The sequence below is a fragment of the Podarcis liolepis genome, assembly GCF_965112155.1.
Source record: "Podarcis liolepis genome assembly, chromosome: 6".
NCBI classification, from domain to species: domain Eukaryota; kingdom Metazoa; phylum Chordata; class Lepidosauria; order Squamata; family Lacertidae; genus Podarcis; species Podarcis liolepis.
The window spans coordinates 8866701-8892082 of NC_139559.1; the positions used below are offsets into that span (position 1 = coordinate 8866701).

Consider the following 25382-nt stretch of genomic DNA (forward strand, 5'->3'; position numbering starts at 1 on the left):
TTGGAGGAGCTGGCTAGATGTTACACCCTGAATAGAATCCTAGCTTCTTCTTTTCTTTGTCTTTGAAGCCAAGACACTTCAGCAAGGGGTTGTCACGGTCTGAAGACGTCAGGACTGGGGGCAAGATGGTGGGGTGGGAGCAGGAACGAGAGTCCAGAAGCCAGGGGTCCGAGGGTCAGGAAGCAGGGAGTCACGAAATCAAGGGTCCGAGGGTCGAGAAGCAAGGAGTCTCGAAGTCAAGGGTCTGAGGGTCAAGAAGCAAGGACTCACAAAGTCAAGGGTCCGAGGGTCGAGAAGGAAGGAGCCAAGGTCCGAGGATCAGGAAGCAAAGAGCCAAACGCAACAAATCAGGAAACGTGTTGCTGTGGCAAAGAGCTGAAGGGAAATACTGACCTTATATCCCTTCCCGGCTCTTGCCACCAGCTGCAGTGAGTTACGAAGCGGCCTCACCTGTGCAACTGTGCCTTGCCTCTCCAGAACAATCTTAGGAAGGCCCTAGTCCTGCAAAGCCCTACTGGTCACAGGGCCTGGCTCCTGCACGCACTCTTGACAGGGGTGAATGAAAGCAGCGAAGAAGGAATGCAGAAAGCTGCCTTTGTACCCAGTAAAAGTACTGGTCTATCTAGAGCAGTGGTTCCCAAACTTTTTGGGGGAGCGGCCACTGCAACCTTGGGTTCCATAAACTCATCTCCTGTGCCCCCTACTCTACCCTATATGACACGTTTTTCAGAACAGCGGTTTGCCATGAAGGAAGATACCTGAAGGAGTGTCTCCACCCCCATCTTTCTGCCTGGGCACTGAGGTCCAGCTCCGAGAGCCTTCTGGCAGTTCCCTCACTGTAAGAAGTGAGGTTACAGTGAACCAAGCAGTGAACCAAGAAGTGAGGTTACAGTGAACCAAGCCTTCTCAGTAGTGGCACCCGCCCTGCGGAACGCCCTCCTGTCATATGTCAAGGAAAAACAACTATCGGACTTTTAGAAGACATCTGAAGGCAAGCCTGTTCAGGGATGTTGTTAATGTTTGATGTTCTATCGTGTTTCGATCATTCTGTTGGAAGACACCCAGAGTGTCTGGGGAAACCCAACCAGATGGGTGGGGTATAAATAAATAAATGATGATGATGATGACAGCATAAAATTTGAAGCACTAATAATGGATTGTGCATTTACTCAAAATCCAATGAAAACTGTTTAGTTTGATTAGTTCAACAAAATGGTGAACTTGGTCCAGTGATACCAGCTTTTCAGCGCCATTTACACCTCAAGCTCCCCAATTCATCTTAGTGCCACCCTTAGCAATCCTACTACCCCCTAGTGGTTGGTATCACCCACTCTGGGAATATTTTAATGTTTAACAGACCACTGTATTTTAATACTCTGTTTGAAGCCGCCCAGAGTGGCTGGGAAAACCCAGCCAGATGGGTGGGGTATAAATAATAAATTCTATTCTATTCTATTCTATTCTATTCTATTCTATTCTATTCTATTCTATTCTATTCTATTCTATTATCACTGATCTAGATCAAGGATGGGGAACCATAGGGACACCTCTCTCTTGTCTTCTGGACTCTGTCTCAGGCCACCCCTGCTCTCTCCAGGCCACACAAATCATATAGTACATGCATACATATACATTTAATGTATACTGACTTTCTATAGTTTCATACCCATCAAATGGCCTGAAAAAAATGGGACATCCCGATTTTTTGTGCAAGCTGACAGTGGCAATTTTGGGTGCCACGCTCTCGCCCTGGAAAAAGCGCTTTTGTGGGGCCGCAATCTCGATAGCATACAGTCCCTGGAAGGTTGTTCAAGAGGGAATGTGTCCCTCAGGCTGTTAAATGTTCCCCATCCTCTGGTCAAGTCAAGCAGTAGCCTTGCTGCAGTTGTCACTTGTTTCTGTTGTCGCCTGTTGTTTCACCCCCTCCCTCGGTCAAAAGGATTGAGCAAGTGAATAACGTTGGCAATGAAGAAGAAGAGAATTGCTGTCACTTGCTTGTCCCACCCATCTTCTGCTTGGTGAGCAAACAGCCAGGAGTGATGGTGTTTCACACCAGATACATCTTCCTCAGGGACCACAAAAACTGAAGTTGGCAGTGACCTTTTTCACCTATGTACACCTGTCCTGTGACCTGGTCCTGCTCTTCTCCAAACCAATGAGGTTTTGAAGAATAGCACACAATGACAATAAAGATATTATTATTATTATTATTATTATTATTAAATCTGAGGGCCCCTCCAGAATGTTCTTTATATTCTTTGTGTGTGTGTGTGTGTGTGTGTGTGTATTCTGCAACATGCTGTTGATGCAATTACAGTGGTACCTCGGGTTACATATGCTTCAGGTTACATACGCTTCAGGTTACAGACTCCGCTAACCCAGAAATAGTGCTTCAGGTTAAGAACTTTGCTTCAGGATAAGAACAGAAATCGTGCTCCGGTGGCACGGCAGCAGCAGGAGACCCCATTAGCTAAAGTGGTGCTTCAGGTTAAGAACAATTTCAGGTTAAATATGGACCTCCGGAACGAATTAAGTACTTAACCTGAGGTACCACTGTATAGTGCATTTGTGGAGGAATTATACTGGACCACCCACCCTTCCTTCCGCTTTATTAGTTGTTCTGTGATGTTACAACAACATTATCAGGCTATTGCCACCTGCAGGGGCACTCTTGACCACAGAGCAACAAAAGCGGGACAAAAAATATATATAATTGTGGTATAAAAAGTTACAGGAAGTTTTGGGATATGCACTGATTAGAAGTGAAGCACTGTGACCCCCCCCCCCAAAAAAAAACTTTTGCAGGGGCAAACGGTATTGAAAATGGGATTACATAACACTGACCACTAGTGAAGCAATTCAGTCCAGCCTGCAACTTTTGGAGGTGCAAAGGGTATTGATAGTGGGATAACGTATAACCACCCCAATACCATCAAGAGCACAAATAATTGGGGATGAACAACGAACAGACTGTCTGGAGGTGCCCTGAGTGATGAGGCAGGCAAATAGTTTCTGGGAGCAAACAGCTACCTAGAAGAGAGAAAAGAGAAGTCAAGGATATCCCTGACTCTGAGTTATCAAGGCCCAAACCTGAGACATAGGAGCAGCCCCTGGAGATGGAAGTTAATTGGGAGAAAGAAGTGGAGGAGGGTGAATGCAGTGGTCCTCCACCCATCGGTCCCCAGATGTTGTTGGACCACAACTCCCATCATCCCTGAGCTCTGGCCTTGCTAGCTAGGGGTGATGGGAATTGTAGTCCAACATCATCTGGGGACCCACAGGTTGAGAAAGGTTGCGAGTGTCTGTGCTGTAATTTGCAGCCAGCTCCTCCTGGGATGAAATTTAAAAGCCGCATGCATTGTCTTCTTGGTACCCCCCACCCCTCATTATTAAATACACTCTCACTTACCTAGAGATTGAAGCCTGTCACCTGGATGAGGCCAGGCAAACATCTTCAGGTTAGCCCTGGAGATCTGGCAACTCCAGGCTGAAGCAGGATGCACTAAGGCCAGAGAAGGGAATGTGGCTGTAATCGAGGAGGGAGGCGCATGACCAGAGCATGAACCCAGTGTTTTTGCCAAGGGGATGGAAAGGAAGAGGTCAGCAGCAAGTGAACTCTCTCTTCACGCTGGCTCGTGACTTCCTAAACCAAAGGGAAATCGGCTTGTCATAGCTCAGCATCCCCATCTTGCATTCCCTTCCCCATCCCTTGAGAAAATAAACACTGCTTTGCTGTATGTGGGGTGTTACCTTCCCCACTTGCCAGCAAAAACAGAATCTGGGCCTGCCTGAAATGCATAACATACATTTATTCAAGGAAATAACAAAACTGTTGCTTCCTCTGCGCGTACTCCTGCCTCTCCAAAAGAAAGCCAGCCAAGCCTTTGTTACAAAATCCCATATCAAAAAAGCTAAGATCTTGTTTTCCCAAATTTGATCCTAATATTTATTCTTCCTGGTCTGAGAATAATTAGAGGCAAGTGACCCCAAATATCCCAATTGTACATGGGGTGGAATTTTGATGTGTGTGTGTGGCTGTCCATCCATCCATCCATCTGTCTGCCTGTCTGTCTGTAGCTTCATTTGGCATTTAGGTATAATGGGGAGTTCCAGCTGTTAAGGTTAACCCTAACCCACAGAGTTACACTTCTGAATATGGTTTAACAATCAATTCCTCTTCCAGGATCTCTGGGAATTGTAGCTCTGTGAGTGGAGTAGAAGGTCTCCTAACAGCGCCAGTCACCCACAACAAACTACACTCCCCAGAATTCTTTGGGGGAAGCCATGGCTGTTTAAATGGTATGAGGCTACTTTGAATGTACAGTGGTAATTTGGTTTACAAACTTAATCTGTTCCGGAAGTCCGTTCTTAAACCAAAATGGTTCTTAAACCAAGGCACGCTTTCCCTAATGAGGCCTCCTGTCCTCATGAGTGCCCTTCCACTGTTCAGATCCCATTCTTAGACCGAGGTAAAGTTCTCAAACCAAGACACTATTTCCGGTTTTGCAGAGTTTGTAAATCAAATCGTTCTTAAACCGGACTGTTCTTAAACCGAGGTACCACTGTATAGTCCAGGGGCGCGGACTTATAAAAAATATTGGGGGGGGGCCCCCGGGAAAGCTCATGAATAATAAATAAGCTCATGAATATGCAGATAAAGTGGCGCCGCCTCCTCGTGAGCGAATAGGGGAGAGCGTGCTGCGCCTATTAATCAGCTCCGAAGGAAATTGGGTGGAGCTTTTGCTCGGGAGGGAGGGCAGGAGGCATGCAGCCCGACCCTGTGCATTTTGGGCTGGGGGAGGGGCGGCGGTGGCGCTCTGCTGGAGGGGCGCCCGAGATTATTGGGGGGCAGAGCCCCCCCAAACGAATTTTTGAGGGGGCTCGGCCCATGGAGTCGGCGCCTATGGTATAGTCCAGTAAGTGCCCTCCTTTTTTGGTGATGTGTTTCCTCTTTGAGGTTGAGGCATGAAGTGTCCACCCAACTCATTATCTAACAATCTCAGCCCACCAGATGAGTTGCATTGCCTCTGTGACTGTATTGCAACCCACTGGCCAGGAAGCAGTCATTCTGGGTCTCTTCCATCTCTTCTGTGGCTTCTGTCAAGAATGGATACATGGAGCTTCTCAACAGAAATTCCAGCTGTTGTTGCCTCTGAAAAACGAAGACCACTTCGCAGAACACTAAATATATATTGTGTAGTGGAACAATGCTAGGGCCAGGATTGTGTGGATGATACAAAATGGTAGCCAGGCTACCAACACAGCTGTGGCAAAACAAAACGAGACTCCAAGGAAGGAAGAAGCTATGTTGTGCGGATGCCTGATTATCATCTTCCAAAGCAACTACTCTATTCAGAACTTTAAAATGGAAAGCGTAATGCTGGTGGTCAACAAAAGAGGCTTAAAGACTCTCTCCAGGCAATTTTTTAAAAAATGTAGTATAAACACCGACAACTGGGAAGCACTGGCTTGCGAGTGCTCCAATTGTAGAACAGCCTTTACCAAAGGTGTCATGGACATTGAAGACACTCAAACTCAGGACAAAAGGGAGAAACGTGCTAAGAGGAAGGCATGCTTGGCAAACCCTCACCATGATCAACTCCCACCCGGTAACCAAAGTCCCCACTGTGGAAGGATGTGTGGATCCAGAATTGGCCTCCATAGTCATCTATGGACTCATTGTTAAACCCGTGTTTGTGAAAGACAATCTTACTCAGCTACGAGTGATCACAGAAGAAGAAGAAGAAGAAGAAGAAGAAGAAGAAGAAGAAGAAAGTGAACCACAGTTCATTTCATGGGTTGTGCATTTCATTCTGCCCTGCATGCACCACTGTTTCCATTCAGCTGCAGTTTGTCTTCTCCCCAAAACTCTTTTATCCATCTCTCTGTCTTTAGTGGTGAAATTAAGTAGCTTACGCGATTTTTGTGATTTATTGCACAGTTTGCCTAAGTTACGAAAACTACATTGTCGTTTCATTCTTTCGTCCCCTTCATTTTGGTGCAAATGGGAGGCAGAGCGTGATTGATTGCCTACTGCTTGTGGACTGAAAGCAGCAACCTGGGATCTGCTGTGCGCAGAGCAGATGTTCTGCTACTGAGCTCATAGCCTCCAGCATTTCTCCAATGAAAATAGGGACGTCCTATTTCATCACCATCACAATAATTTTATTATTTATACTCCGCGCAGCTGACTAGGCTACCCCAGCCTCTCTGGCGGCTTCCAACAAATATAAAAACCGTAATAAAACATCAAACATTTTTTTTAAAGAAGTTCCCTATACAGGGCTGCCTTCAGATGTCTTCTAAAAGTTGTATAGTTACTTATCTCCATGGCTTGGGCATAGCATCACTGAAGCCCTTCCACAGTTTACTGAATAAGACAGGTAGCTGCAGACATGAGAATGCAAAAGGAACATTTAGGGCCAAACTATGCATTCCGATAAACATGCTCTTTAAAACATGCTTGAACTGGTCACTACAGGCAGCTCCCCCTTTTAAAAATATGTTTTTCATATCTTGCTTTGCCCTTAGGCTGCAATCCTGTGCATTCTTGACCAGGAGTAAGCCCTGCTCAACGTTGCAGGGCTTGCCTGTGTGAGTGTCTGGAGGCAGTTGGAGGATGGATGGCGGCTAACAGATTGAGGTTGAATTCCTGACAAGACAGAAGTACTGTTTTGGGGGGGACAGAGGGTGGGCGGGTGTGGAGGACTCCCTGGTTCTGAATGGGGTAACTGTGCCCCTGAAGGACCAGGTGCGCAGCCTGGGAGTCATTTTGGACTCACAGCTGTCCATGGAGGCACAGGTTAATTCTGTGTCCAGGGCAGCTGTTTACCAGCTCCACCTCTATGGCTATAGAGTGCATGCTCTGGTTATCTCCCGCTTGGACTACCGCAATGCGCTCTCTGTGGGGCTACCTTTGAAGGTGACCCGGAAACTACAACTAATCCAGAATGTGGCTGACCTTTATAGCCCTAAATGGCCTCAGTCCTGTATACCTGAAGGAGCGTCTCCACCCCCATCATTCAGCCTGGACACTGAGGTCCAGCGCCAAGGGCCTTCTGGTGGTTCCCTTGCTGCGAGAAGTGAGGTTACAGGGAACCAGGCAGAGGGCCTTCTCCGTAGTGGCGCCTGATGTCAAAGAGAACAACAACTACCAGACTTTTAGAAGACATCTGAAGGCAGCCCTGTTTAGGGAAGCTTTTAATGTTAGATGTATTACTGTATTTTAATATTTGGTTGGAAGCCACCCAGAGTGGCTGGGGAAGCCCAGCCAGATGGGCGGGGTATAAATAATAAATACTAATTATTATTATTATATTGCAGGGCTTGCTTCTGAGTAAAACATGCATGGGATTGCCCTGTTAGTATCCTATGTGGAAACCTCCCTTAGCTCGTATCAAGGGCAGGGAAGAAATGTTTTATTATTATATCAAGGGTAGCAATCTCATATTGGGTGTGCCCCCCCCCTCCGCAAATGCACACTTTACTCAGCTAGTCTCTAATGAATTCCCTTCTTTTGCCTGACATCGGTTTGATTTGTAATGCAAATTAGCAGGCCCAGCATAGAGACGAGAGCACTGCAGGGTTCTAATTACAATTTTCATTAAACTCCCGTCTGCTTCGAACATCCAAGCAGTTCTGGGGCTGCAGCAGGAGCAAGAGGAAATTAAAGTAGCATCATTGCTTAGCTGCAGAGGACAGAAAGGGTCAGCCCTGCCTAGCTGGCTTGGGAGGAAGCAAACCTGAATCTGTCACTCTGCCGCCTCCCTGCCTTGTGGGCAGAGTCCGGGAGAAAAAAAAATCAAATTTCATTGGCTGATACCTTCCCCCAGCCCCCACATGCCCTGAATGCAGAAGGAGATTTATATCAGAAATTGGCCCGCTGGTGTGCTTTTTTAATTTTTATTTTTAAATCGAGCAATCCATTCTTGACCTAATTAGGAGGATTAGGCCTTCCAGTCTTGCCTAAAAGCTGCAAGGGCCAATCTTTGTTCCTGTAAAAGTAATTGACAGGGGGTTGGCACCTGCCAGCAATGCACGGTGTGAAAAGAGGATCAGGCCCTTCCTTTTCTGGACTGAAGGTTTGGCAAAAGACAGGAAACCTGTGGGCATTTCCAGAGGGGACGCTCTGGGACAGTTTGCCTGTTACTCCCAGCAGCGTGGAGAATGGTTTAAATTGATCCATGTGGCGGCTATCAGCTGTGATCAGCCGTGTGTAACTTAGTGGCTTGCCACACTGTGTAGATTCCTCTCCTCCTTGCTGCAAACACACTCCTCCATTGTCTCCTGAGACAGGAGGATGCCAACAACAACTGGGAATAATTTATTATTATTATTATTATTATTATTATTATTATTATTATTATTATTATTTATACCCCGCCCATCTGTCTGGGTTTCCCCAGCCACTTTGGGCGGCTTCCAACAAATATTAAAATACAGTGGTCTGTTAAACATGAAAAGCTTCCCTAAACAGGGCTGCCTTCAGATGTCTTCTAAAAGCCTGCTAGTTGTTGTTCTCTTTGACATCTGGTGGGAGGGCGTTCCACAGGGAGGGCGCCACTACCAAGAAGGCCCTCTGCCTTGTTCCCTGTAACTTGGCTTCTCACAGCAAGGGAACCGCCAGAAGGCGCTCGGAGCTGGACCTCAGTGTCCAGGCAGAACGATGGGGGTGGAGACGCTCCTTCAGGTATACTGGACCGAGGCCGTTTAGGGCTTTAAAGGTCAGCACCAACACTTTGAATTGTGCTCCGAAACGTACTGGGAGCCAGTGTAGGTCTTTCAGGACCGGTGTTATGTGGTCTCGGCGGCCGCTCCCAGTCACCAGTGTAGCTGCCGCATTCTGGATTAGTTGTAGTTTCCGGGTCACCTTCAAAGGTAGCCCCACATAGAGCGCATTGCAGTAGTCCAAGCAAGAGATAACTAGAGCATGCACCACTCTGGCGAGATAGTCTGCGGGCAGGTAGGGTCTCAGGGTTTCATACTTATGCTATCCCAGTGAGCCTTGGGTTCAGATTTCTATGGAGCTTCTTGTGATCTGACATTTTTCATCTAAAGGAAGCAGGTGACTGTTGTGCTCTAGGGGAACAAGCTCCTTCTAAGCTGCAGGAGGAGATCCAACCTGTCCAGATCCACAAACTGGTGCCTGAAGCAAAATGGTGCTGTAAGCAATGCTACTCTTCAAGATCCCTGCCAACCGGCCATGCTCTCTAACAAGATGCTCTTTGGCCCATTCTCTTATCCTCTAGGTTTCCTTTTTTGTTACTCAAAAGGCAGTCAGTTTCCTGTAGCCAGTGAGCTACTACTCAGTCCTGATGACAGGCACGAGCAGCGGTAAATCACATGAAGTAAGTGAACTTTGACGTGTAGGTGGGTTCCCACAGTGATAACAGCAAGAACCTTTATTGAACTGCATAACTGGGAAACGGGCAAAGCAACTGCTTATATACGTTCCTGAAAGCCTGGGCCACGCCCAGTGTGATTGGCTGTCTCAACTTCCAAGCTGCGAATCACGACTCAAAGTTCAACGGCCAATGGCAGAGGCCCAAATCCTGAAATGTTCTGTGATTGGACATCGTGTATTGAATCAGAACACAGGTGCTCAGAGTCCTTAGTCCAGACTCAAGCTCAGGCAAACACAGACCACTGAATACATAACAAACTCTTTACAAACACAGCAACTCTTCTTTGCTAGGTCCTAACCCATGGGTAGGCAAAGTAAGGCCCGGGGGCCGGATGTGGCCCACTCGCCTTCTAAATCCAGCCCATGGACGGTCTGGGAATCAGCGTGTTTTTACATGAGTAGAATGTGTGCTTTTATTTAAAATGCATCTCTGGGTTATTTGTGGGGCATAGGAATTCGTTCATTTCCCCCCTCAAAATATAGTCTGGCCCCCCACAAGGTCTGAGGGACAGTAGACAGGCCCCCTGCTGAAAAAGATTGCTGACCCCTGTGACTTAACCCCTAGGAAGCAGCTGCAGAGACTGAAGGTTTCTGCCTCCCCACAGCTGCCTAACTCCCCTATTAACATTATCATTATTATTATTATTAAAATTAAACAGCTTTCTTAATAAATACAGTCTCTCATTCACAGTGTTTTCTCTCATACAACTCTTTCAGATCTTGCCAAAACTCTCTGGCAGTCTTAACATCTCTTATGTGTAAGTCGTTGTCACTCACATAAGTTGGAATTTTTGCCCTCACCTTTCCACACTTCACTTTTTCTGCCTCTTCCGCTGGTGCGGATTTTTCACAAATCCTTTTTCACCAGTTTCTTCTCCATTCAAAATTTCCATAAAGGATAGTCACTTGAAGTGAGAACAGGCACAGCAGGTTCTAGGGCTTTCAGAACTTTTATATACCCCTTTCTCTCTCTCTCTCTGCCAGACTGGGCCCATAACCAACTGTTGGGAGATGATTGACAAAATCAATCCTCCTAGCAAATTGGGAATATCCCATCACTCCCTCAAGTTTAGGATATTCCACCGTTCTTCAGCAGAGTTTCTTTTTGCTTTCAGAAAAATAAGTGGCTCCCATAAATGTAAACTAAGTTTTAATAATAAAGAAAACTGCAATGAAATAACATGATGAGAGAAACTAAATACCACAACATGAGGCAAGTCTGAGGCAAGAAACAAGAAGAAAGAGTTATTGGGTTGTCGTTTTCATTTTGATTATATATTTTGTGGTTTTATATTTTGGTTTTGTTCTGTGAACCGCCCTGAGACCTCCGGGTATAGGGCGTGGCATATAAATTCTAATAATAATAATAATAATAATAATAATAATAGTAACAACAATAACAACAATAAGGCATTCTTAATGGAACCCACACTGAAGGGTGGGGCAAATTCTAGAGCAGCATTTCCCAACCTTGGGCCTCCAGCTGTTTTTGGACTACAACTCCCATAATCCTCAGCTAGCAAGACCAGTGGTCAGGGATGATGGGAATTGTAGTTCGAAAACAGCTGGAGGCCCAAGGTTGGGAAACACTGTTCTAGAGCACCAGATACCAAGCACCCTACTATTTAAACAAGGCCCCGGTGTTTTTCTTACAGCTCTGCTTTGTAATCCTTGGGCTTCTGCCAACCATGTCTTAGCCTTCCGCTATGGCTTCTGTCACTGTGGTCAGCTTGGGTGGACCCAAGACATTTTGTAGCTTGAGGCAGAGGACAAGACCGTGCCTCCCTTCCCGGTACTGAATGCAGCCACACTGGCAGTTCAACACTGGCAATGGGGAAGCATTCCCCACGGCCCTTGAATGAAGCAGGCAGTCAGAGAGGCTTAAAGGGAAGCCCTGTGGTACACACAGCTCAGTGCTGCTGCCCGCCTCCTCACACTTGCTGCCTGAGGCAGCTGCCTCATCTTGCATAATGGTAGGGCCGGCCCTGCCTGACATCAGGTACAGCTGACAATCTGACCTCAGATTGGCAAAGGCACTTTCATCAATATTATTAGGGCTCCGTGCTTGAATTGAAGCACACATACAGCCTTTCCTGACTTGTGGTAGAAAATGTGTTTGTTTTGTTTATTGCATTTATTTCCTTTTCCCCACCCCCCACTCCCAAGGAGCTTAAGGTGGCAGACATGGTTTCCACCCTTCACATTCAATCCCTACAACCACCCCTGTGAGGTTGGTTATGCTGAAAGGCAGTGACTTGCCCAAGTTCCCCTAAGGAGGTTCATGGCTAAATGGGCATTCAAACTCTGGTCTCCAAGATCCTAGCCCAAGACTCTAACCCATGCACAGGCAAACTCCGGCCCTCCAGATGTTTTGGGACTACAACTCCCATCATCCCTGACCACTGGTCCTGATAGCTAGGGATGATAAGAGTTGTAGTCCCCAAACAACTGGACGGCTGACTTTGCCTATGCCTGCTCTAACCACTGCACCATCCTGGCCCCTCATATGCGTTAGAGCAGGCATAGGCAAACTCCGGCCCTCCAGATGTTTTGGGACTACAACTCCCATCATCCCTGACCACTGGTCCTGTTAGCTAGGGATGATGGGAATTGTAGTCCCAAACATCTGGAGGGCCAGATGCGTTAGAGCACCTCTATGAGCCTGAGAGCCCACGACTGGGCAGGTTACCTCCCAAATTCCCATTGCCACCTAAAACATGGCATATCATGTTTTATAACAGCATAAAAAAAAAAATCCAAGCAGATAAACTGCAGTGAAATAGGATACAGGGTGTAACCGTGTTGGCCTTTTGATGAATTTCACTCACTCCCACTGCAAATGATTCTATCCTAAACAAACCACATGCGCTGAATTTGGCTCCCGCAAGTTGAATCTGTGCCGTCTCCTAATAAAATAAATATTTCAACACTTATCCCAAATTTGTAACACTACCCCCACCAGAAATAACGTCGACATGCCTGGTAGATTGCATTGGCTTACATCCTGGAGTGCCTGATTAAGCAGCGTTATAAAGGGATTATTGTCTTGTCGTCTTGTGTTTAGCCAGGATATGCAAGCTGTGTGAAATTGCTGGCTGAAACAAGTTCAACATCCTATCGCTGTTCAGATGGGTGACTTCCCAGAATGACTCAAGGCTGAGATTTATTGCTCCTTCTTACCAGGTTTTGCAGAAGCTGGAACTATCTGTCTGACAAAAGGGGGGTGCCTGAGAGAGGTTCTCAAACCCCTTTCGTTGCCCAACTACAGCACAACAGCCCTGCAGCGCTACCAGTGGGTCTTACTCTCCGGTAGTCGCTGCTACCACCCTCCAAATTACTCCTGCAATATCAGATGGGAAGAAACCTGGGATGCACTAAAGCAATCACTTTTTAAAAGGTTTAGCTGGTACCTTTGTGGTTTGCTTAGAGTGTAGCAGCAGCCCACACTCTCTCTGAGTCTCTCCCAGACCTCAGGAGAGCATGCCGGTCACTTACAGCTTCAATCCTGAACTCCCAGTAACCCTGAATGTTGAGCGAATAGGCATGTGGGGATTCTTAAACCCCAAAGCTTAAACATGCACATGCACTCCAGCGGTCAGGTTAAAGAACTTTATTAGGACTCAAAGGTAGAGGGGAAACAGGCAGAGGGAGAAAGCAGAATCAAAATAAACCAGAACCCTGTGGCTCTAAAACTGGACTAATCCTGGCCTGTTCGCTGTGCTCATTCATAAGGTAATGAGGGACCCCGACCATTAGGTCCAGTCGTGGATGACTCTGGGGTTGCGGCGCTCATCTCACTTTACTGGCCGAGCGAGCCAGCATACAGCTTCTGGGTCATGTGGCCAGCATGACTAAGCCACTTCTGGCGAACCAGAGCAGTGCACAGAAACGCCGTTTACCTTCCCGCCAGAGCGGAACCTATTTATCTACTTGCACTTTGACATGCTTTCGAACTGCTAGGTTGGCAGGAGCTGGGACTGAGCAACGGGAGCTCACCCCGTCGCGGGGATTCGAACCGCTGACCTTCTGATCGGCAAGTCCTAGGCTGTGTGGTTTAACCCACCCGCGTCCTGTGCTCATTCATGTTTACCCCCAAAGAATCAGCAAGGCTAGTCAGCTTCATAAGGATCCTGCCTTGGATCCCTAGTTTGGGAAAGGGAACTGGTTCTCCTCATGTTGGCAAGGGAACAAGGGTTGCAAGAAGCAGCTCAGCTTTTTATAAACTCTTCCCCCTTTCATTGGCCCTTTCTGGTCAGGTATCTCACTGCTTCTCAGGTAAATGCGCTGTTTGCATATGAAGGGGCTTGGCAGGACATAGTGGCAACTTGACTTAGGACTCCTTCACACTTCCTCTTATCCTATGCACAGATCCAAGCAATTTTGCCCTTGTGCCACTGCTTTCCTCCTGAAAAACCTGCTCTTTAGTGATAAATTGAAGCAAATGTCAATATGGGAGGACGGGACACCAATTGACGTTTGCTCCCATTCAGCAGTAAAGATCAGGTTTTCCAGGGGGGAAAGCAGCAAGGCAAGGGCAGATCTGGCTGAGCCCTTAGAGAAACGTTGGGCAGCCCAGCCTCATTTGCCAGAATTTGTACATGTGAAAATTGGGGAGCAAAGAGAGAATGAAATGTCAACCCTTGTTTTGCATACACGGTTCAGCCCAGTTTTTTGCCTTAGACATGTATTACCACTTTGGTCAGCAGAGACATCACTTTGCCAACAAAGGTCCGTATAGTTAAAGCTATGGTTTTCCCAGTAGTGATGTATGGAAGTGAGAGCTGGACCATAAAGAAGGCTGAGCGCCGAAAAATTGATGCTTTTGAATTCTGGTGCTGGAGGAGACTCTTGAGAGTCCCATGGACTGCAAGTAGATCAAACCTATCCATTCTGAAGGAAATCAGCCCTGAGTGCTCATTGGAAGGACAGATCCTGAAGCTGAGGCTCCAATACTTTGGCTACCTCATGAGAAGAGAAGACTCCCTGGAAAAGACCCTGATGTTGGGGAAGATGGAGGGCACAAGGAGAAGGGGACGGCAGAGGACAAGATGGTTGGACAATGTTCTTGAAGCTACCAGCATGAGTTTGACCAAACTGCGGGAGGCAGTGGAAGACAGGAGTGCCTGGCGTGCTCTGGTCCATGGGGTCACGAAGAGTCGGATACGACTAAACGACTAAACGACAAACAACAACAACCACTTCGGACATTTTTGGGGAGGTGGACTGCGATCTTAGGGATAAGTGCAATGGAGCAGTTCTGTTCTGTGAATGTTCCAGGATTCCAACATCAGGGCCAGTTCTGCCCTGCTTTAATTCCAACAGGAAATTCAGATTCTGGGATGTGTCGGGTGGGATAACTCTCCTGCAGTGGTGAAACTATGCAAATCTTGGTCTGCCTTAGTTGGTGCCTTGCTTTGAACCACTTAATGGAACCGGTTTAAATTAAAGCAGCAATGCAACCCTGCCTAAAATCAGCAAAGAGCAACCCTCCATATTGGGAGTTGTTGACCCAGTGGGCAATCCATGCTTTGGGCATGACTCACTTTGCTGTTGGTTGCAGAAATGGGTCAACAGCCACAGGCAGCCGTTTTTAACCCTTGGGCTGGTAGAAAGCTCATGTCCGTCACCAGGCATGAGAAGATGTCTGCCTGAAGGAACCATCAGCCTCTCTCTGCTTTTATTTGTGTTTTGCAATTTTGAATGTCAACAGCTTCAAGGTGCGAGAGCATCCATCTCCCAGGAAGAAGACAGACCGAACCTAATATGGAACGGTGTTTATTTTATTAAATGGCAGTGCTGACCAAACATATTTTGGAGACGGAGTGGCAAACAGCCCCCTCTTGCTCAATTACTCTTTTGACCTCTCGGAGCTGGAGAGAGATGCTGGGGTGGAAGTTCAGAGCCCCCAAGGTATGTTTCCCTGACAACCGTTGCTAGAAAAGAAGGAGGGGAAGGGAAAAAAGAGAGATTTCATAAACTCAAGCAAGTATTGGGCAAGGAAGCCATGACCTTAGGCTCTGCTGGGTGGCTTTTAAGCTGGGGATGGTTATGGAAATGATGGAGTTGGGGGGGGGGGAAGTACTAGACTTTGCCAAGTTTAAACTGGCAAGTGTGGGTCCCATGTACACAACAGCAACTGAGAAATAGTGACTGGCCCTAAGGTCATGTGACGAGCTCCGTGGCCAAGAGGGGACTTGAACCCTGGTCTCTCAGGGGCTATAGGGACACGGGTGGTGCTGTGGGTTAAACCACAGAGCCTAGGACCTGCCGATCAGAAGGTCGGCAGTTCGAATCCCTGCGACGGGGTGAGCTCCCATTGCTCGGTCCCTGCTCCTGCCAACCTAGCAGTTCGAAAGCACGTCAAAGTGCAAGTAGATAAATAGGTACCGCTCCGGCGGGAAGGTAAACGGCGTTTCCGTGCGCTGCTCTGGTTTGCCAGAAGCGGCTTAGTCCTGCTGGCCACATGACCTGGAAGCTGTACATCAGCTCCCTCGGCCAATAAAGTGAGATGAGTGCCGCAACCCCAGAGTCGGTCACGACTGGACCTAATGGTCAGGGGTCCCTTTACCTTTACCTTTACCTCTCAGGGGCTAGCCCAACACTCTCACAACCAAACCACACTGGATTGCACTGTTAATTTCCCCTCCCTCCAATGCACATGCACACCCTCGTTTTGACACTTTTAAATGGATTTCTGAATAGTGTTATCATTCCACAGGCAACAGCACATTTTCTGGCATTTTCCCTGCTCTTGCTGAGTTGGCACAGATAACCTAATGTCCCTGGCTATAATTCATAGTTAGGCTGTACTGCTTTCTCCTTAAGCCTCCCTGCCTCATCCTGCCCCCACTGCCCCCCAGCATGCAATGCATAAAATGAGGTGTGGGGGAGTGACTAATTGGTGCTAAGTGATCCAGGGGGGTGCCTTATGCTGGAGTAAGGAATTGCACGCATCTCAGTTGTGACAGTTGTGTCGAGCTTTGTTCTGGAATGCTGGTGAAAGTAAACCCCTTTATTTATTTATCTTTTTTTAATAAAAGAAAAGAAAAATGCAACTTGGCTCTCACATAATTTGTCAAGCCATTGTTAAATCTTGGCACCTGAACCCCACAAGCCTCTAGGACTCTGAGTAGTTGCATTTAGGGACCACTTGTCTCAGCATCCTCTCTCTTTCAAGAGAGTCGATAAAAGTTATTGATAGATCATCACTGGCCAGGGGAGCAGAGGCCTTTAAATCAACCTTCCCCAACCTGGTGCTCTCCAAATGTTTTGGATGACAACTCCCACTAGCACATGGGTAGGCAAACTAAGACCCGGGGGCCGGATCTGGCCCAATCGCCTTCTAAATCCAGCCCATGGATGGTCAGGGAATTAGCGTGTTTTTACATGAGTAGAATGTGTCCTTTTATTTAAAATGCATCTCTGGGTTATTTGTGGGTCATAGGAATTCGTTCATTATTTTTTTCCTATTTGCTGATAGGAAGCTTCTGCCTGGCTTAGGGAGGGAGTCACGCTGTCAGGACTTTGCTCCCCCCAATCACCCTCGCAAGCTGCCGTCTCTGGCCCTAACTGCCCCCCCTATGAAAAATCTCACTGCATGCCAATGGTGACTGGTTTGCCCTCACTGGGCACCGAGCTGAATGGGTGCCGCAACAATGACTTAGAACAGAAGGCAAGAGGCAAGGGGCAACAATTTGTGTGTCCCACCGGGTGCCTCTGAAATTTGAAAGCCCAAAGTCCACCACTTGGCCCTCCCAGCTACAGTCCCTATTTGAGCTGGGACTTCTGCTTTGGCTCCCATGCCCCTGTGTGTTATTATGACACAGTCCCTTGGTGCCCCCAGGACACTCCTTTTCTGCAGGAAGCAGTCAAGCGCAAGCTGTAAATTTAGGTTTGTGCCGTTAAAAGTGGATTAAAGCTCTGTTGCAACAAATCCACCTTTTAAAAAGCAACAACAGGCTTTTTGTTGTTAGGGGAATGATGGGGAAATGCACTGAGGATTAACGGGAAGGTGTAAAAAAAATTAGAAAAGCCCTGATGGATGAGAAGAAAGGCAGATCTTGTTCAGCATTCTGTTTTCACATCGGCCAACCAGATGCCTGGGGGAAGCTTGAAAGTAGGACTTGAATGCAATAGTAACTCTTCCCTCCTGTGGTTTCCAGTACTGTGGTACCTTGGAAGTTGAACGGAATCCATTCTGGAAGTCCATTTGACTTCCAAAACATTTAGAAACCAAGGTGCGGCTTCCGATTGGCTGCAGGAAGCTCCTTCAGCCAATTGGAAGCCGCGTCGGACGTTCAGGTTCCTAAGAACATTTGCAAACTGGAACACTCACTTCCGGGTTTGCGGCATTTGAGAGCCAAAACGTTCGACTCGCAAGGCGTTTGGGATCCAAGGTACAACTGTAACTTGTATTCAGATGCCTACAGTATCCCTTTCAAGACTGGAGACGTATAAACCCCCCCACAAAGGAAGAATGCTCAATAATCAGGTCATCTGGATGAACCTTATGACTGAGATCAAGAAGGAAACAGATCCATTCTTGCAGTCCTCCTATCTCTTGAAAAACCAACAAGTTTGGGCCGGTTTTGCCAATGAGTTTGCTTAGCTGATCCTGTTGAGCTGTCTTGAGTACACAACTCATTTGAGTCATTCTGTTTGTTATTGCCTGTGGACCTTGGATAGTTTCTTTCTTTCTTTTTTTTAAAGCCAGATGGTTGCTCTTCCCTGCCACTCCCCCGCATCCCTGTTGCTAATTAATAGAGTTGGAGCATTAAGCACTTTAACAGATTTGTCCCCTTTGCACTAACATCCACCGCAGGCCTCAAGGATCACTTGCAAAGGATTATCCAGGCTGGGTGTGTTTCCATGCATCGGTGACGTTGCTGTGCAAATATGGAATCTGGAAGCGAGTTTGGGAAACTGTGCCAGATTCTCCTATAGATATTTCTGCACTCACGTTCCAGATGTCTCTGAAGATGCACATCTGTCTCGTTCCTCTCCGCTATCTGAAGTTTCCTCTCCTGACAGTGCAAGGAGAATTATGGTCAGAGTGGTCGCAGGGAGGGAAAGGTAATAGATTGTGTTTGGGGGCCACACAGTCTTTTGCCTGAGAAATAAATGCCCCGTCCCAAACACATTGTACCATTAACTTAGGAACAGTAATGGTCACTTTATGGTCATGGCGGCAAAACTAAGTAGACCAGCCCCCTCCCTCTGTTCTCCTCACTTGCCTAAAACATCTGAGTATTTAAAAATGACATTTCCCACCAGAAGCTACCAAACACTGGCTGCACAGGGCAGCATTCTTGCCTGGACAGACAGCTCTCTGACTGTGATGGCCTGGGACTCGGGCTGGGACTCAGAACCAAAGGAGTCTCAGTCTGCACTGGATCCTTTGCCTCAGGCATCACCTGAACCAAGTCTGGGGCCTGATCTTGAAGAGTCCCAGGCTGCACAGGTTCCCCTGCAACAAACACCAGCTGGGCTGAGTCAGGGGCCTGAGCCTGCCCTGGCTCCAGATGCAGGGATTACCTTGTTGCCTTCAGCTGGGCCATCACTTACAGCTGCTCCACTACTGGTTGGGTCAGGGGAGGCTGAGGCAACTTCTGGGTCTAGTAACCCACCGATGTCTCACGGGTTGCAGAGACTAAGGTCTAAGAAAAGGAGAGACCTGAGTCCTCGCAGGAGGAGTGCTCGCCTTCGGGAGAAACAGGGAGGTGAGTTGCCGGGGATCGGGACTGGCCATTACCCCGAAAAAGATAAAAGGCTGTCGGACCCCACCCTAGGTTGCAGGAGCAACATTGCTGTATGCTAGATCTTGCCTGGTTTCCAGCCTTGGCCCTGTCAGGCTGACTCCTAGCGGAACCTTCAGATTCTGGACCAGTCTTGGACCGCGTTTCATGGGTTACCCCTGGGCCCAGCACAGTGACAGAGTAGAGTTAATCTTTCCCTCTCCACGGCGGGTTAAGTCTTTCTTCCCCAGCTATGACACCCCCTCTCTGAATACACCCTTCCTCTTCTGGTGATGCATTTAGACTGGGTTGGGGGGAACTCTGGGGAAGAAGAGTCAAATTATGCCCCACCTCTCCCCACCTGTGTTTTATACGAAGGCTCACATTTAAATGCCTGCTGTTATAATTTGATGTGTATACTGCTAGTAGTGTATTAGCTCCTCTAATGAGTTGCTGACTCCCCACAATTTCCGCTTTTTTCATCGAACGCAAAAATTAGCCATGTAATCTCATGCCTTCACTGCTGAAAATGTGGATATACTTGTAACAGTGGCCAGTTTGCTCACCGGAGCAAGACAGTTTGAGCATATTGCACAGATCTTGGTCCAACTACACTGGCTACCAATTAGTTACCGGGCCCAATTCAAAGTGCTGGTTTTGACCTATAAAGCATTAAATGGCTCAGGACTGCAATGCCTCAAAGACCGCCTCTTTCCATATGAACCTTCCCAGACCGTGAGATCATCTTCTGAGGCCCTCCTTCGTGTACCTCCTCCTCAATAGGTCCAGAGGGTGGCAACACGAGAACAGGGCCTTCTCTGCAGTGGCTCCCCATCTGTGGAATGCTCTCCCCAGGGAAGTTCGCCTGGCACCTTCATTATAAACCTTTAGATGCCTGGAAAAAACGTTCCTTTGGTTGATCCAATTTATATCCTATACCCTTTTAAAATGTGTTTTTTTGTGGGGGAGGGGTGCTACTGGGCTGTTGCTTTTATTTTTATTGTGTATTTTGCGATTTTATATCTTTATTTTATTCTGTGAAATGCCCTGAGACACACACCCCCCCTCGGTATAGGGCGGTATATAAATTCAATGAATAAATAAAAATAATAAATAAATAACACACCTAACTTCACGCCAGGGATCTAGGATTACCAGGTCAGGAGGATCCCAGACTCTTGAGATTTCAGGGCACAGACCTGAGACCCAGCCCCTGGTGATGTCAAGGGAGGAGAGCCCTGGTAATGTCATGGCCATGGGTCCTGGCGACAGAGGTTAAGTGGGAGAAAGGAGCAGCTTCGCCAGAGTGTCTGTCAGTGGCGTAGCGTGGGTTGTCAGCACCCGGGGCAAGGCAAGTAATTTGCACCCCCTAACCTGTGGATTTGCGCCCCCTAACCTGTGGATTTGCGCCCCCTAACCCTAACCCCCAGATGTTGCGCCCGGTGCGGCCGGCCCCCCCTGCACCCCCCATGCTGCGCCACTGGTGTTTGTTCTATAAGTTACAGCCAGTTCCTGCTGGGATGAAGCTTGCAAGTTCCTCTTCGTGTTATTGCTGCTGCTGCTGCTGCTGCTGCTGCCTTTGTTGTTGTTGTTATGACAATAAAAGACCCTCTAATCCATCTGGAGAGTCAAGCCCAGCACCTGCCACCAGGAAGGGGCAAGGCAAACCTGGAGACTTCAGATCAGACCTGAAGGTCTGGCAACAGCTACATGAATCAGTACTGAACCTTCACTCCATCTGCATAATCACAATCATTGTGACAGACTCTGCTCCGCTCTGCCTGCTGCTTTCATTAAGCTTATCAGAGCCTGATCTGCATTCATTTAATCACAAAGAGCATGTATATGGAGGTAGGATTTTTCCTCCTATTACAGATATGCAGCTAGAAATAACAACAACCACCACAATAATCATAATATTGTTTTTTCCCCCAGCCACTCTGGGCAGCTTCCAGCAAATTATAAAACGTAATAAAGTGTCAGACATTAAAAACTTTTCTGAACAGGGCTGCCTTCAGATGTTTTCTAAAAGTTATGTAATTCTTTTATCTCCCTGACATCTGATGGGAGGGCGCCACTGCCGAGAAGCATGGTTGAATTACAGTAGGTTACAGGAACAGGTCAAAACCTACATTGGCGTTCACACAGTGGTGCAATGGCTAAAAGTGTTGTGCTAGGACCTGAGAGATCAGGGTTCAAATCCCCATTCAGATAAAGAAGTTCACTGGCTGAGGTTCGCCTCTGGATGCCAGACCAGATGGTCCAATAGTCTGATCCACCAGGGCTTTAAAAATGCCTCTCTGAAATAAATCTGAGAAATAAATGATATTAGAGCGAGGTCCCAGTAACTAAGGACAGTCGCAGTAGGTGCAGTCTGATGAACTAATAACTTTGCTGACCCCTGATTTAGGAGATGCAGACTTTTTCAGCAGGGGGCCAGTCAACTGTCCCTCAGACCTTGTGGGGGGCCAGACTATATTTTGGAAAAAATATATATGAATGAATTCCTATGCCACACAAATAACCGAGAGATGCATTTTAAATAAAAGGACACATTCTACTCATGTAAAAACACGCTGATTCCTGGACCGTCTGCGGGCTGGATTTAGAAGGCAATTGGGCTGGATCCGGCCCCCGGGCCTTAGTTTGCCTACCCATGTCCCAAACCTTTCAGACCTCTGTATGCCAATTTGTTCCTGCCAGACTTTGGTCTTTCCAATTTCAGTGGAGCCCTGTGTGAGCCCAAAATTTGGTACCTCCTGCCTCTTATATTCCGTTCTGTGCATGCACTACGTCATAGTTGTGACACCCCATCCTCCACCCAGTGCAGGGGAACTGGTCAGGCTGCCCTAAACCCACCTCTGCAGCCAGCATGGGCACTTATTCCCTGGCCCTTGCCAAGATCAAATCCTGGCATCACAAGCGGCGATGCTGTCTGTGGGCAGGGGACAAAATGAGTAATTGCATATCAATGCAAGGCAAACAGGGGTCAGTTTGCAGGCAAAGAGCAGGCAAAGGAGTGCTCTGATGGTGTTTCCTGCTTGGCAGGGGGTTGGACTCGATGGCCCTTGTGGTCTATTCCAACTCTATGATTCTATGATTCAAACCATCTAAAGAATAGCTACTTGGCAGAAACAGAAGGGAACTGGCCAGCTGAGTCTGGCAGGTACTGGGCAGGTACTCAGGTAAACCTAAGAAGAGCTCTGTTGGGATCACACCAAGGTAAAGGTAAAGGTAAAGGACCACTGGACACTTAGGTCCAGTCAAAGGCAACTATGGGGTTGCGGCACTCAGCTGACTTTCAGGTGTTTGCCTGCAGACAGCTTTCCAGGTCATGTGGCTGGCATGACTAAACTGCTTTTGGCACAACAGGACACCGTGACAGAAGCCAGAGCGCACAGAAATGCCGTTTACCTTCCCACCCCAGCAGTACCTATTTATCTACTTGTACTGGTGTGCTTTCGAACTGCTGGGTTGGCAGGAGCTGGGACAGAGCAACGGGAGCTCACTCTATCGTGGGGATTCGAGCTGCCGACCTTCCAATCTGCAAGCCCAAGAGCAGGGGTCAGCAAACTTTTTCAGCAGGGGGCCGGTCCCCTGTCCCTCAGACCTTGTGGGGGGCCAGACTATATTTTGAGGAGGGAAATGAACAGATTCCTATGCCCCACAAATAACCCAGAGATGCATTTTAAATAAAAGGACACATCCTACTGATGTAAAAACATGCTGATTCCCAGACCTTCCGTGGGGTGTGTGTGTGTGGATTTAGAAGGTGATTGGGCCAGATCTGGCCCCTGGGCCTTAGTTTGCCTACCCAGGCCCAAGAGGCTCAGTGGTTTAGACCACAGCGCCACCCACATCCCTATGATCAGACCAACAGTCCATCTAGTTTAGCATCCTGCTTCCTGCAGTGGCCAATCAGGCATCTCCAAGGATATCATAGGCGGAGCTTTGGAGGCAGGAAGCTCCCAACTGAGCAGACTATCTCAGGACATGGGAGGTTTCCTAATAGCCAAGTGGCTTCCCCTGGCAACCTGCAGCAAAATCCTCATCCCTTCATGCATGCTTTAAAAGTATGGATCTGTGGTCTTCAATTAGTTAAATTTAATCCATCAGTTAAGAAGTTGCCACCGATTAAACAGACAGCAGACACTCTCTTTTTTTCCATGCAATTAAAAAATGCAATTAAAAATTGCAGATGGCAAGATGTCTAAAGAGTCATGCCTCCCTTTCTCTCATGTAGGAGGGCATGAATGCCTTCGATGACGGCTATGATGAAACATAAAGAAATAAAGAAAGCCTCTGGCTTCAGAAGCATTGTTTTAGTGCATGCAAATTTATGCACATTTAATTGACAGATTAATTAAGTAAAACTCTGCCAAATAATTGATTAAGAAAAAATTCAATCAGGTTTCCGTCTTGTTTAATAGGAGTTGTTCTTTTAGAGGAGCATATGCTCTGATGTTTCTTGTGAGCTAGATAATGATTTGGTTGGGTTGCCCTCCCAACGAACAAGGACAACGACACTTACTGGAAAGTAAGGAAAATATCTTCATTCTGGCTGAGAGCAGTGCAGGCACAATGGCAAGCAGAAGGGACAGAAGTCAAGATTCCATGGCACATGAACAAGGCAAAATGCTTAGAACCAAATGGAAGCTATGGAGGTGTGCGGTGGCAGCTTCCTCATTGATGGCCCAGCGCCGCCAAGCTGCCCAATCCACCAGGGGGCGCACACTTGCCCCGTCCCGGCCATCAGCAACCTGTGCTACACCACTGGGAAGAACACAACCCTTATGACAACTAGTTTTTGATAGCCTTTTATTCCATGAATCTGTCAGATCCTCTTTTAAAGCCATCTAAGTTGATAGCCACCAGTCCCTTTTGTAAGAATGTTTAACTACATTCTGTGTGGAATCTAGATATACAGTGGTACCTCAGGTTACATACGCTTCAGGTTACATATGCTTCAGGTTACACACTCCGCTAACCCAGAAATAGTGCTTCAGGTTAAGAACTTTGCTTCAGGATGAGAACAGAAATCATGCTCTGGTGGCGTGGCGGCAGCAGGAGGCCCCATTAGCTAAAGTGGTGCTTCAGGTTAAGAACAGTTTCAGGTTAAGAACGGACCTCTGGAATGAATTAAGTACTTAACCCGAGGTACCACTGTAGTTGCTGCTTTGGATCATGACACTCTTTGGTCCCAGCGATTGCAGGCAGGAAGCAAAGTCAAGCTCACTTCTCGCAAAATCCAGAAGGCATGGGGTTATCTCTCTGTAACATACACCACTGAAGGGTTTCCTTGCTAAATAGGTAAACTAATATATGGACGGGCTGGTGCTTTATCTACATTTCTGGGCTCAAAGTAACAAACAAAGCCAATTAAATGCCCGATTGGATAAACTGATTGCGGTCACGTGTCCTCCAGCCAGCCAGCCAGAATCCGGGACTCCTAAATGTCGCCGCCATTTGTGCTTTGATCCTTCTAATGAAAGATTAAGGGCTTAACACATTGCTGCTGGCTCTGATGATGCAGAGAAAATTGATTTTGAAATGAATAATAACCTTCCAGTGCCACTTTCCCAGGTATGGGACTTGTTCATTCAGTAGCTCGCGTGCTTCCTGCAAGATTGCTGATGGTACCTGTCTGGCTGTTTAATTAAATTGGCTCCCTTGGAGTTGAAGAATGCGGCTTTCAAAGCTGTCAAAAAAGAAGAGTGAGAATGATTGTTAGCTGTATCCCGCAAAGACGAGAGAAGAGGCAGTGGGCATGATCCCAAAAGTTCTCCTGCATGAGTCCATTAAACAGAAGGGGTGGGTGATACTCAGACAAGACACACGGAAATTAATAGACATGGGTAACTAAGGTACATTGGGTTGAATTCAACATGGCATTCTTCCATTTGTTCCATCTGTGCAAACATCTCTTTACTCTGAATACCACTGCTGTTCCTGGCTTATTAGGACCTCTTGTCTAGGCATCACGGTGCCTCTTTGTGTGTGTGTAGTCAATCCCATTTCTTTTGCAGCAACCTCCTTGCCCAAATCCACCCGGATGCAAATCACCCTCAAATATTTGCAGGTTCGAAATACGGCAGAATGAATGCATGTATGGGTGATGCATTTCACAGGGAATTGGCACGTGTTCATACTGCCCTGCTGAATTTATTGTGAGCATAACATTTTTTTTAGTTTCTTCGGTACACAGTCAGTCTTGGCGTATGGTGAACTTTCAGAGGATATGGGGG

At 47.3% G+C, this 25382-nt stretch overlaps 1 protein-coding gene across 3 annotated transcripts in view; it reads left to right on the forward strand.

Annotated features, from left to right (window-relative positions):
* NKAIN4 (sodium/potassium transporting ATPase interacting 4) overlaps positions 1-25382 on the forward strand; it is a gene marked incomplete at its 3' end in the record, with an annotated part of 104619 nt that overhangs the window by 17248 nt on the left and 61989 nt on the right. The gene's annotated exons all lie outside the window — the stretch shown is intronic.